This window comes from Ranitomeya imitator, chromosome 5, assembly GCF_032444005.1.
Source record: "Ranitomeya imitator isolate aRanImi1 chromosome 5, aRanImi1.pri, whole genome shotgun sequence".
NCBI lineage: Eukaryota > Metazoa > Chordata > Amphibia > Anura > Dendrobatidae > Ranitomeya > Ranitomeya imitator.
In genome coordinates, this window is record NC_091286.1 from 519691020 (window position 1) to 519701454 (window position 10435).

The window sequence follows — 10435 nt, forward strand, 5'->3', positions numbered from 1 at the left end:
AACATTCTTCCAAAACGTTTTAGGCTTTTTCAGGTAAGTTTTGGCAATCTCCAGCCTGGCTTTTTTATGTCTCGGGGTAAGAAGTGGGGTCTTCCTGGGTCTCCTACCATACAGTCCCTTTTCATTCAGATGCCGACGGATAGTACGGGTTGACACTGTTGTACCCTCGGACTGCAGGGCAGCTTGAACTTGTTTAGATGTTAGTCGAGTTTCTTTATCCAACATCCGCACAATCTTGCGTTGAAATCTCTTGTAAATTTTTCTTTTCCGTCCACATCTAGGGAGGTTAGCCACAGTGCCATGGGCTTTAAACTTCTTGATGACACTGCGCACGGTAGACACAGGAACATTCAAGTCTTTGGAGATGGACTTGTAGCCTTGAGATTGCTCATGCTTCCTCGCAATTTGGTTTCTCAAGTCCTCAGATAGTTCTTTGGTCTTCTTTCTTTTCTCCATGCTCAATGTGGTACACACAAGGACACAGGACAGAGGTTGAGTCAACTTTAATCCATGTCAACTGGCTGCAAGTGTGATTTAGTTATTGCCAACACCTGTTAGGTGCCACAGGTAAGTTAGAGGTGCTGTTAATTACACAAATTAGAGAAGCATCACATGATTTTTCGAACAGCGCCAATACATTTGTCCACCCACTTTTTATGTTTGGTGTGGAATTATATCCAATTTGGCTTTAGGACAATTCTTTTTGTGTTTTTTTCATTTAAGACAAATTAAATGAAGAAAATAATACCAAAGAATTTGTGATTGCAATCATTTTCAGGAAGAAAATGAGTGTTATCTGACAGAATTGCAGGAGTGTCAATACTTTTGGCCATGACTGTAGATGATATCTTTTGCATATGAAGCGGACCCATGGATTCACTGAATTTGTTATTTTCTCTTCTTAACTCTTCTTGGCCTGGGCTCAGCTTTGCAATGACATATGATAGTAACAAAATAAATTTTTTGGATACCCTTGTCATCAAGGATGACAGGGGCCTCAACTCCACAGATCTTTACTAGTGATGAGCGAATATACTCGTTACTTGATTTTTCTCGAGCATGTGAACATAGCCTTAAGGGACAAATTGGTTAAAGCAGATTTTGGGAAACCCACTAACCCTGTGGCACAACAGTTCCTACAAAAACCCAAATTGGGCACTTTTCCTTGTGTAAGATGTAATCAATGTAACAATGTGATTAAAGGTGAGAGAGAGAGAGAACTCCAGAATGGAAAATGCAGCTACGGAGCATGCTCAATGTGAAAAAAAAAACAGAATCGGTCGCCGGATTCACTCATTTGACGAATCTGGCGCCATAGGCTTCCATTATAGCAAAGGCCACATGGTGCCGAATCCGTCACTGGCCGTTTTTTAGACGGACACAAAAAACTTTCCTCTTGGCGTTCTCTCTGGCCGCCGGACCGACAATTTTTGACAGATCCGGTGAGAAACGGATGAAATGTGAGGCCATCCGGCGCTAATACAAGTCTATGAGAAAAAAACGGATCCGTTGCCAAATTTTCCGGATCTGTTTTTTTCAAAAGTCGACGGATTGTGCCTGACGGCAAAAACCTGATGTGTGAAAGTAGCCTGTCTTATATCCCTTTGCGGAGCCGATTATATTGATATTCCTCTTCTCTGGATCCTTGTCCACGTTTAGTACCTGCCAGCAACACCATTTCTCTTTTTTATAGCCTCTCCCTCACTTCCTGCGATTTGGAATGCATCCCAGCATAGTAGCACATGCAAATATGGCTGCTGGAACGCAAGTGGAACGCATGGACGATCACGTGATCATCTCTACTAAACACTGATTGGTTATCCGGGAATTAGGTCCCGCCGCTTCCTTTTTTCTAGCGAGACACCACGCTTTCCTGCACAGCTCACTAGCGGTGGATACCGCGTTGCTGCAGGACACATGCGCGCACTGTCTCTTATCACAGGTGAGCACTACCTCCTACAGGGCTCCATTACGGCCACTATTATCTCTTAAATGCTATAAGGTTTTTACCTCATTTTGTCTCACAGGCTCGGCCGACAGTGTTCATCCTTCTGACACTGATTTTCCACAGAGCTCATTTAAAGTGGTAGCCCCCCTGTTTTTGTCTATAATTCTTGAATCTATATTTGCTTACAACTATGTGTGGCCACTAATATTAATATTATTTAATATTAAATAATTATACCACCTTCTCTATAGATCCTTTTACCACTGTCCGACTCACTAAATTGGACAAGACTATGCACATACTGTGCAGTCTGGAAGGTGTTTGTTCTCCTTACTTCATCTCTTCCCTCCCTGACATTATTTAAAACCCTTGTTTTGAAATTTTTCTGATTTTTGTCAAGCCTAATAATGCCTGTTTATTGTGGCTTTGAGCAATGTATGTGGATTTTCTCGCATTTTCCTATGCTATACAACCACATGACTATTACATCTATTTGTTTGGCTATTGTATATACCTCATTTTTTGTCATTTATTTTGTTCTACTTTGTTCTAATTTATGTATTATGAATTCTCATTTTGTAGTAACTGATGAAGGCCAAACCAGGCCGAAAGTTTTGATTTCTGACTGCATTAAACACAAAATAATCTTTCAAAGTGGAGCATTGATAAGTGACGCAGTTCACTCTTCAGCGCTCGTGCCTGCTGTTTTAGGCTATGTGCACATGTTGCAGATTTTGATGCAGATCCGCAGCGTTTTTGGACATGCGGAATTGCATCAAATCTGCAGTGTAGTGCACAAGCAATGTAAGTCAATGTGAAATTGACATTTGGTGTGCACATGCTCCGGAGAAAAAAGTGCGGATTTGCAGCGTTTTATTTTCCACAGTGGATCGCCCCCAAGTCAGGGCTATGGGTTACTCGGAGCCGGGCCCTTCGGTTCTCGTCAGGGATGTCACGGTGGCTGACCCGGTCCGTGGCCCTAGGGGAACGTCCGTTGTAAAATAGGGAAAGGTCTTAAAGGGATAATGTTCATGACGCCACCTGTAGTATTCGGTCAGGGTGACCGATGCTGCTTAGGGATCCGCTGGGGTAATGTTATGGCAGCTAGATGGTATACCTTCCCACAGGTGAAGTATGTCCCCAGGGCTTCCCAGAGTGTAGATGGTGGATGATGTAAGGCGCAGTGAATAACGAGGACACAAGGTTGCAGTCTCTTTACCTTTACTGAAGGCTTCAGCATCCACAGTCCAGGGTAGGGACCACAGGGTAGGCAGAGTCCGGCCGATCTGAAAGCAAATCCAGAGTCCCCTTATCCAGGTGGAATTCAATAGCCTTCCTCTAGCGTCTGAGTGTTGTAGTTCCTCCCTGCTGAGCAACTCGGTGAGGTCCTCACAACTATTGTAGGTGTTAAGTTTCTTTCTCTCTGTCCCCCTGATGGATAAGACAAACCCGTATGACTGGTGGCCTGAGGCTTTTTATAGGGACCCTAGAGACGCCCCGGCCCCACATGTTGCCAACGTGCCTCCTGGGTATATGGTCGGGCAGCCAACGTGGAATCAACTGTCCTGCCAGTCTCTGAAGTAAAGCATAGAGATCCTTACTCCCTCGGTGTTCTGGCTACCGGTACTGTGCCTCAGAAGGAGGCAGCCTGCTCCTAGCTGGTCTCCCCCTGATTTTCCTCTCCTTTTGCTATGACTTTGTTTCTCACTCACTGCAACACAATTCCTTTCAATGTCTCTTTCTTGGGATGCTGCCGAATGGCTCCGTGTACCCTCGTCTTCCACAGGTCGCAGTCTGGGGCTGGCTGGAACCCACTGCAACCAACCTCTGCCAAACCCGGTCGGGACTGACTAACTAACTTCCTAACCAACCCACCAGTTTTACCCAAGTGTGAGGAGTGCCCTAGTAGATAGAAGCATGGCTCCCCCTGGCGGACTGGAGTGTGAAGTGTGTTTTGTGGTTGTGATACCTGGACAGAAGATCTCCTTAATTGCCTTCAGACGTAACATCACTCCCCCTGGTGGAAGAATAACATTACTGCAACGACCAGGACTCTGGGGCACTGCACACAGCCTGTCAATTCTTTTTGCGAATCTACAGCGTTTCTGCACCCATTGACTTCCATTGTGTCTGGCCAATCTGCAGCAAAACCACAGGATTATAAAAGACCTGCAGATTTGCTGCAAATATGCCTGCGAGAAACACTGCAGATCGGGAAGGGGGAGAGTGTATGGGCCGAGTGTGGATGAAGACTATGTGTGTGGGCGGAGACTGTGTGTGTGGATAAGATGTGCGTTTCTGTGTAATGGTGTGTGTGTGCGGAGCTGTATGTGTGTGCGGAGCTGTGTGTGCGGGGCTGTATGTAGACAGGCATCATCTGATGGGACTACTAATCCCATCTGGCTATGCCTGCCACAGTGACAGCTAGCCGGATGATGGGACAGTAGTAGTCCCATCATACGGCTACTGTGTTCAAGTGTAAAAAAAAAAAACACACATATAGACACACAGTACATACAACATACAGTGCATACTCACCAATCACCTAGTCCCCGAAGCACTCGATCACCTGTAAAAAATAAAAACAACAGTATACTCCCTGATCCGATGTAATCCATTTAAAGGGAACCTGTCACCTGAATTTGGCGGGACCGGTTTTGGATCATATGGGCGGAGTTTTCGGGTGTTTGATTCACCCTTTCCTTACCCGCTGACTGCATGCTGGCCGAAATATTGGATTGAAGTTCATTCTTTGTCCTCCGTAGTACAAGCCTGCGCAAGGCAAGATTACCTTGCGCAGGCGTGTACTACGGAGGACAGAGAATGAACTTCAATCCAATATTTCGGCCAGCATGCAGCCAGCGGGTAAGGAAAGGGTGAATCAAACACCCCAAAACTCCGCCCATATGAACCAAAACCAGTCCCGCCAAATTCAGGTGACAGGTTCCCTTTAATAACGAGTATCCCACAACGATCTCCTGTGGAGAGCTGTGACATCGGCAAATGCGATCGCTTTCCAGGGGCTCCAGTGATACAATGACGGCAGGTAATCCTCCACATTGTATCTCTCCACCGTCAGAAGTCGCTGTCACTTGCGGCACCACTGCGTGGGAAAATTCTCACACAGCGTTGCCGTAAACTGAGCCTGAAATCAGGTAAAGTTTTCAGTGATGCACTACAGGAGCCATTGTCTCCTGTCAGTGCATCGCGAGATGCCTATAGAGCAGTAACATCTCCTGATGTGACCGCTCTATAGGGGAGATCGTCGTGAGACACTCCTTATTAAATGGACTGCATCGGAACAGGGAGTAGTTGTGTTGATTTATTATTTTATTACTTTTTGCAGGAGATCGAGGGTATCGCATGGATTGGCAGAACAATAAAGATGGCAAAACTGTGTTGTGTTTTATTTCATTAAAATACTTTTTTTTCTGGCAGTGGGTTTAACCCGTTCGCAATTATAGGATTAGTAATGGATAGGGGGTGCAATAACCATGGTCCCTTCCTAGGCTATGAATATCAACCCGCAGCTGTCTGCATAGCCTTCTCTGACTATTAATTATAGGGGGACCCATGCCATTTTTGGGGGGGTCCCCCTATTTTAATAGCCAGTAAAAGCTAAATATGCAGCTGCGGGCTGAGGTTCATAGCCTGGGAAGATCCATGAGTATTAATCCCTTCTCAGGCTATAATCATCGGCCCCCGGTTGCTGGCTTTCCCTCTCTGGCACAGAAAATTGCGCGGGAGCCCACGGCATTTTTTTTTTCATTTTTTTTTTTAAATTAAACATATATTGCATTTAAGGCCGGGGTCACACTTGCGAGAAACTCGCACGAGTCTTGCACCTCAATACCCAGCACTGCCTCCTGCACTCAGGGCCGGAGTGTGCGGCTGAATGTATTGCTATGTAGCTGAACGCTCTGGTCCCAAGTACCGGGTACTGATGTGAGAGACTCGAGCTTCTCGCAAGTATGACCCCGGCCTAATGCATATTTTGTGTGTGTGTCTTTATTTAACTCTTTATGTAACATTTTGATATGTTTATTACTAAACATCGGGCTTGGTATTATCCATCTATCTATAGATATATATCTATCTATAGATAGATCTATCTATCTACAGTGTCTTGAGAAAGTATTCGGCCCCCTGGAACTTTTCAACCTTTTCCCACATATCATGCTTCAAACATAAAGATACCAAATGTAAATTTTTGGTGAAGAATCAACAACAAGTGGAACACAATTGTGAAGATGAATTAAATTTATTGGTTATTTTTAATTTTTGTAGAAACTCAAAAACTGAAAAGTGGGTCTTGCAATATTATTTGGCCCCTTTAACTTAATACTTTTTTGCTCCACCTTTTGCTGCGATTATAGCTGCAAGTCGCTTGGGGTATGTCTCAGTTTTGTACATCGAGAGACTGAAATTCTTGCCCATTCTTCCTTGGCAAACAGCTCGAGCTCAGTGAGGTTTGATGGTGATCGTTTGTGAACAGCAGTTTTCAGCTCTTTCCACAGATTCTCGATTGGATTGAGGTCTGGACTTTGACTTGGCCATTCTAACACCTGGATAAGTTTTTTTGTGAACCATTCCATTGTAGATTTTGCTTTATGTTGGGATCATTGTCTTGTTGGAAGACAAATCTCCATCCCAGTCTCAGGTCTTTTGCAGACTCCATCAGGTTTTCTTCAAGAATGGTCCTCTATTTGGCTCCATCCATCTTCCCATCAATTTTAACCATCTTCCCTGTCCCTGCTGAAGAAAAGCAGACCCAAACCATGATGCTGCCACCACCATGTTTGACAGTGAGGATAGTGTGTTCAGGGTGATGAGTTGTGTTGCCTTTATGCCAAACAGTTTGATTTTGGTTTCATCTGACCAGAGCACCTTCTTCCACATGTTTGGTGTGTCTCCCAGGTGGCTTGTTGCAAACTTTAAACGACACTTTTCATGGATATCTTTGAGAAATGGCTTTCTTCTTGCCACTCTTCCATAAAGGCCAGATTTGTGCAGTGTACGACCGATTGTTGTCCTATGGACAGACTGTCCCACCTCAGCTGTTGATCTCTGCAGTTCATCCAGAGTGATCCTGGGCCTCTTGGCTGCATCTCTGATCAGTCTTCTCCTTGTTTGAGATGAAATTTTAGAGGGATGGCCAGGTCTTGGTAGATTTGCAGTGGTATGATACTCCTTCCATTTCAATATGATCACTTGCACAGTGCTCCTTGGGATGTTTAAAGTTTTGGAAATCATTTTGTATCCAAATCCGGCTTTAAACATCTCCACAACAGTATCAAGGACCTGCCTGTTGTGTTCCTTGGTCTTCATGATGCTCTCTGTGCTTCAAACAGAACCCTGAGACTATCACAGAGCAGGTGCATTTATACGGAGACTTGATTACACACAGGTGGATTATATTTATCATCATTAGGCATTTAGGACAACATTGGATCATTCAGAGATCCATAATGAACTTCTGGAGTGAGTTTGCTGCACTGAAAGTAAAGGGGCCGAATAATATTGCACGCCCCACTTTTCAGTTTTTGAATTTCCACAAAAATTTAAAATAACCAATAAATTTCATTCAACTTCACAATTGTGTTCCACTTGTTGTTGATTCTTCACCAAAAATTTACATTTGGTATCTTTATGTTTGAAGCATGATATGTGGGAAAAGGTTGAAAAGTTCCAGGGAGCCGAATACTTTTGCAAGACACTGGATCTATCTATCTATAGATCTATCTATCTTTCTGTGTGTGTGTGTGTAAACATTATTCTTAAATGGAGTATGTAAATGAAGAGGTTGGACAAGAAATGACATCACAATTCCTTATTTTTTTTTGTTAAATAATCTTTATTTAGCTTTCAAAAACGCATACAAATACGCATCAAAAAAGCATAAAATCCACGTGGATTTTTACCTGCATTGTCTTCCAAGAGATGCAGAATCTGCTTGGAAAATTCCACAGGCAAATCTTCAACATGTGCACATACATACATTAGTCGGTGTCTCGGTACTGCTCGGCCCTTATTCACATTTACATCATTTGACACATGATAAGGTTTTAATAGAGGTTAGGACCGTCCCGAATAGGGTCACCTTGACATGGTAGTATGGCTTTTACATGTCTTTAAATCAAAATTATGTTAACTAAGTTCTCTATATTTTTTTCTTGCACTATTGCTATTTACTTACTGCATGGCATTTGCTCATTTTATTACATAGTTACATAGTTATTAAGGTTGAAGGAAGACTAAATGTCCATCTAGTTCAACCCATAGCCTAACCTAACATGCCCTAACATGTTGATCCAGAGGAAGGCAAAAAAAACCCATGTGCAAAGAGTAAGCTCCACATTGGGGAAAAAAATTCCTTCCCGACTCCACATACGGCAATCAGACTAGTTCCCTGGATCAACGCCCTATCAAGGAATCTAGTGTATATACCCTGTAACATTATACTTTTCCAGAAAGGTATCCAGTCCCCTCTTAAATTTAAGTAATGAATCACTCATTACAACATCACACGGCAGAGAGTTCCATAGTCTCACTGCTCTTACAGTAAAGAATCCGTGTCATTATGCTTAAACCTTTTTTCATCCAACCGCAGAGGATGCCCCCTTGTCCCTGTTTCAGGTCTATGATTAAAAAGATCATCAGAAAGGTCTTTGTACTGTCCCCTCATATATTTATACATTAAAATGAGATCACCCCTTAGTCTTCGTTTTTCCAAACTAAATAGCCCCAAGTGTAATAACCTATCTTGGTATTGCAGACCCCCCAGTCCTCTAATAACCTTGGTCGCTCTTCTCTGCACCCGCTCTAGTTCAGCTATGTCTTTCTTAAACACCGGAGACCAGAACTGTGCACAGTATTCTAAGTGTGGTCGAACTAGTGACTTGTATAGAGGTAAAATTATGTTCTCCTCATGAGCATCTATGCCTCTTTTAATGCATCCCATTATTTTATTTGCCTTTGTAGCAGCTGCCTGACACTGGCCACTGAATTTAAGTTTGTCATCCACCCATACACCCAGGTCTTTTTCATTGACGGTTTTGCCCAGAGTTTTAGAATTAAGCACATAATTATACATCTTATTACTTCTACCCAAGTGCATGACCTTACATTTATCCCCATTAAAGCTCATTTGCCATTTATCAGCCCAAGCTTCTAGTTTACATAAATCATCCTGTAATATAAAATTGTCCTCCTCTGTATTGATTACCCTGCAGAGTTTAGTGTCATCTGCAAATATTGAAATTCTACTCTGAATGCCCCCTACAAGGTCATTAATAAATATGTTAAAAAGAAGAGGGCCCAATACTGACCCCTGTGGTACCCCACTGCTAACCGCTACACAGTCCGAGTGTGCTCCATTAATAACCACCCTTTGTTTCCTATCCCTGAGCCAGCTCTCAACCCACTTGCACATATTTTCCCCTATCCCCATTATTCTCATTTTATGTATCAACCTTTTGTGTGGCACCGTATCAAAAGCTTTTGAAAAGTCCATATACACTACATCCACTGGGTTCCCTTGGTCCAATCCGGAACTTACCTCTTCATAGAAACTGATCAAATTAGTCTGACATGAACGGTCCCTAGTAAACCCGTGCTGATACTGGGTCATGAGGTTATTCCTCTTCAGATACTCCAGTATAGCGTCCCTTAGAATGCCCTCCAGGATTTTACCCACAGTAGAGGTTAAGCTTACTGGCCTATAGTTTCCGAGTTCAGTTTTTGTTCCCTTTTTGAATATTGGCACCACATTTGCTATACGCCAGTCCTGTGGCACAGACCCTGTTATTGTGGAGTCTTTAAAGATTAAAAATAATGGTCTATCAATGACTGTACTTAATTCCTGCAGTACTCGAGGGTGTATCCCATCCGGGCCCGGAGATTTGTCAATTTTAGTGATTTTTAGACGCCGCCGCACTTCCTGCTGGGTTAAGCAGGTGACATTTAATTGGGAATTTTTATCACTAGACATTTTGTCTGCCATGGGATTTTCTTGTGTAAATACTGATGAAAAAAAGTCATTTAGCATATTGGCTTTTTCCTCATCCTCATCCACCATCTCACCCAGACTATTTTTAAGGGGGCCAACACTATCATTTTTTAGTTTCTTACTATTTATGTAGTTAAAGAATATTTTAGGATTATTTTTACTCTCTCTGGCAATGAGTCTCTCTGTCTCAATCTTTGCTGCCTTGATTTGCTTTTTACAGAATTTATTTAATTTTCTGTATTTATTTAATGCCTCCTCACTACCTACTTCCTTTAATTCTCTAAATGCTTTCTTTTTGTCCCTTATTGCGCCCCTTACAGCTCTATTTAGCCATATTGGTTTCCTCCTATTTCTAATATGTTTATTCCCATACGGTATATACTGTGCACAGGTCTTATCCAGGATGCTAATAAACGTCTCCCATTTTCTCTGTGTATTTTTGTGTCTCAGGATATCGTCCCAGTTAATTGCACCAAGAT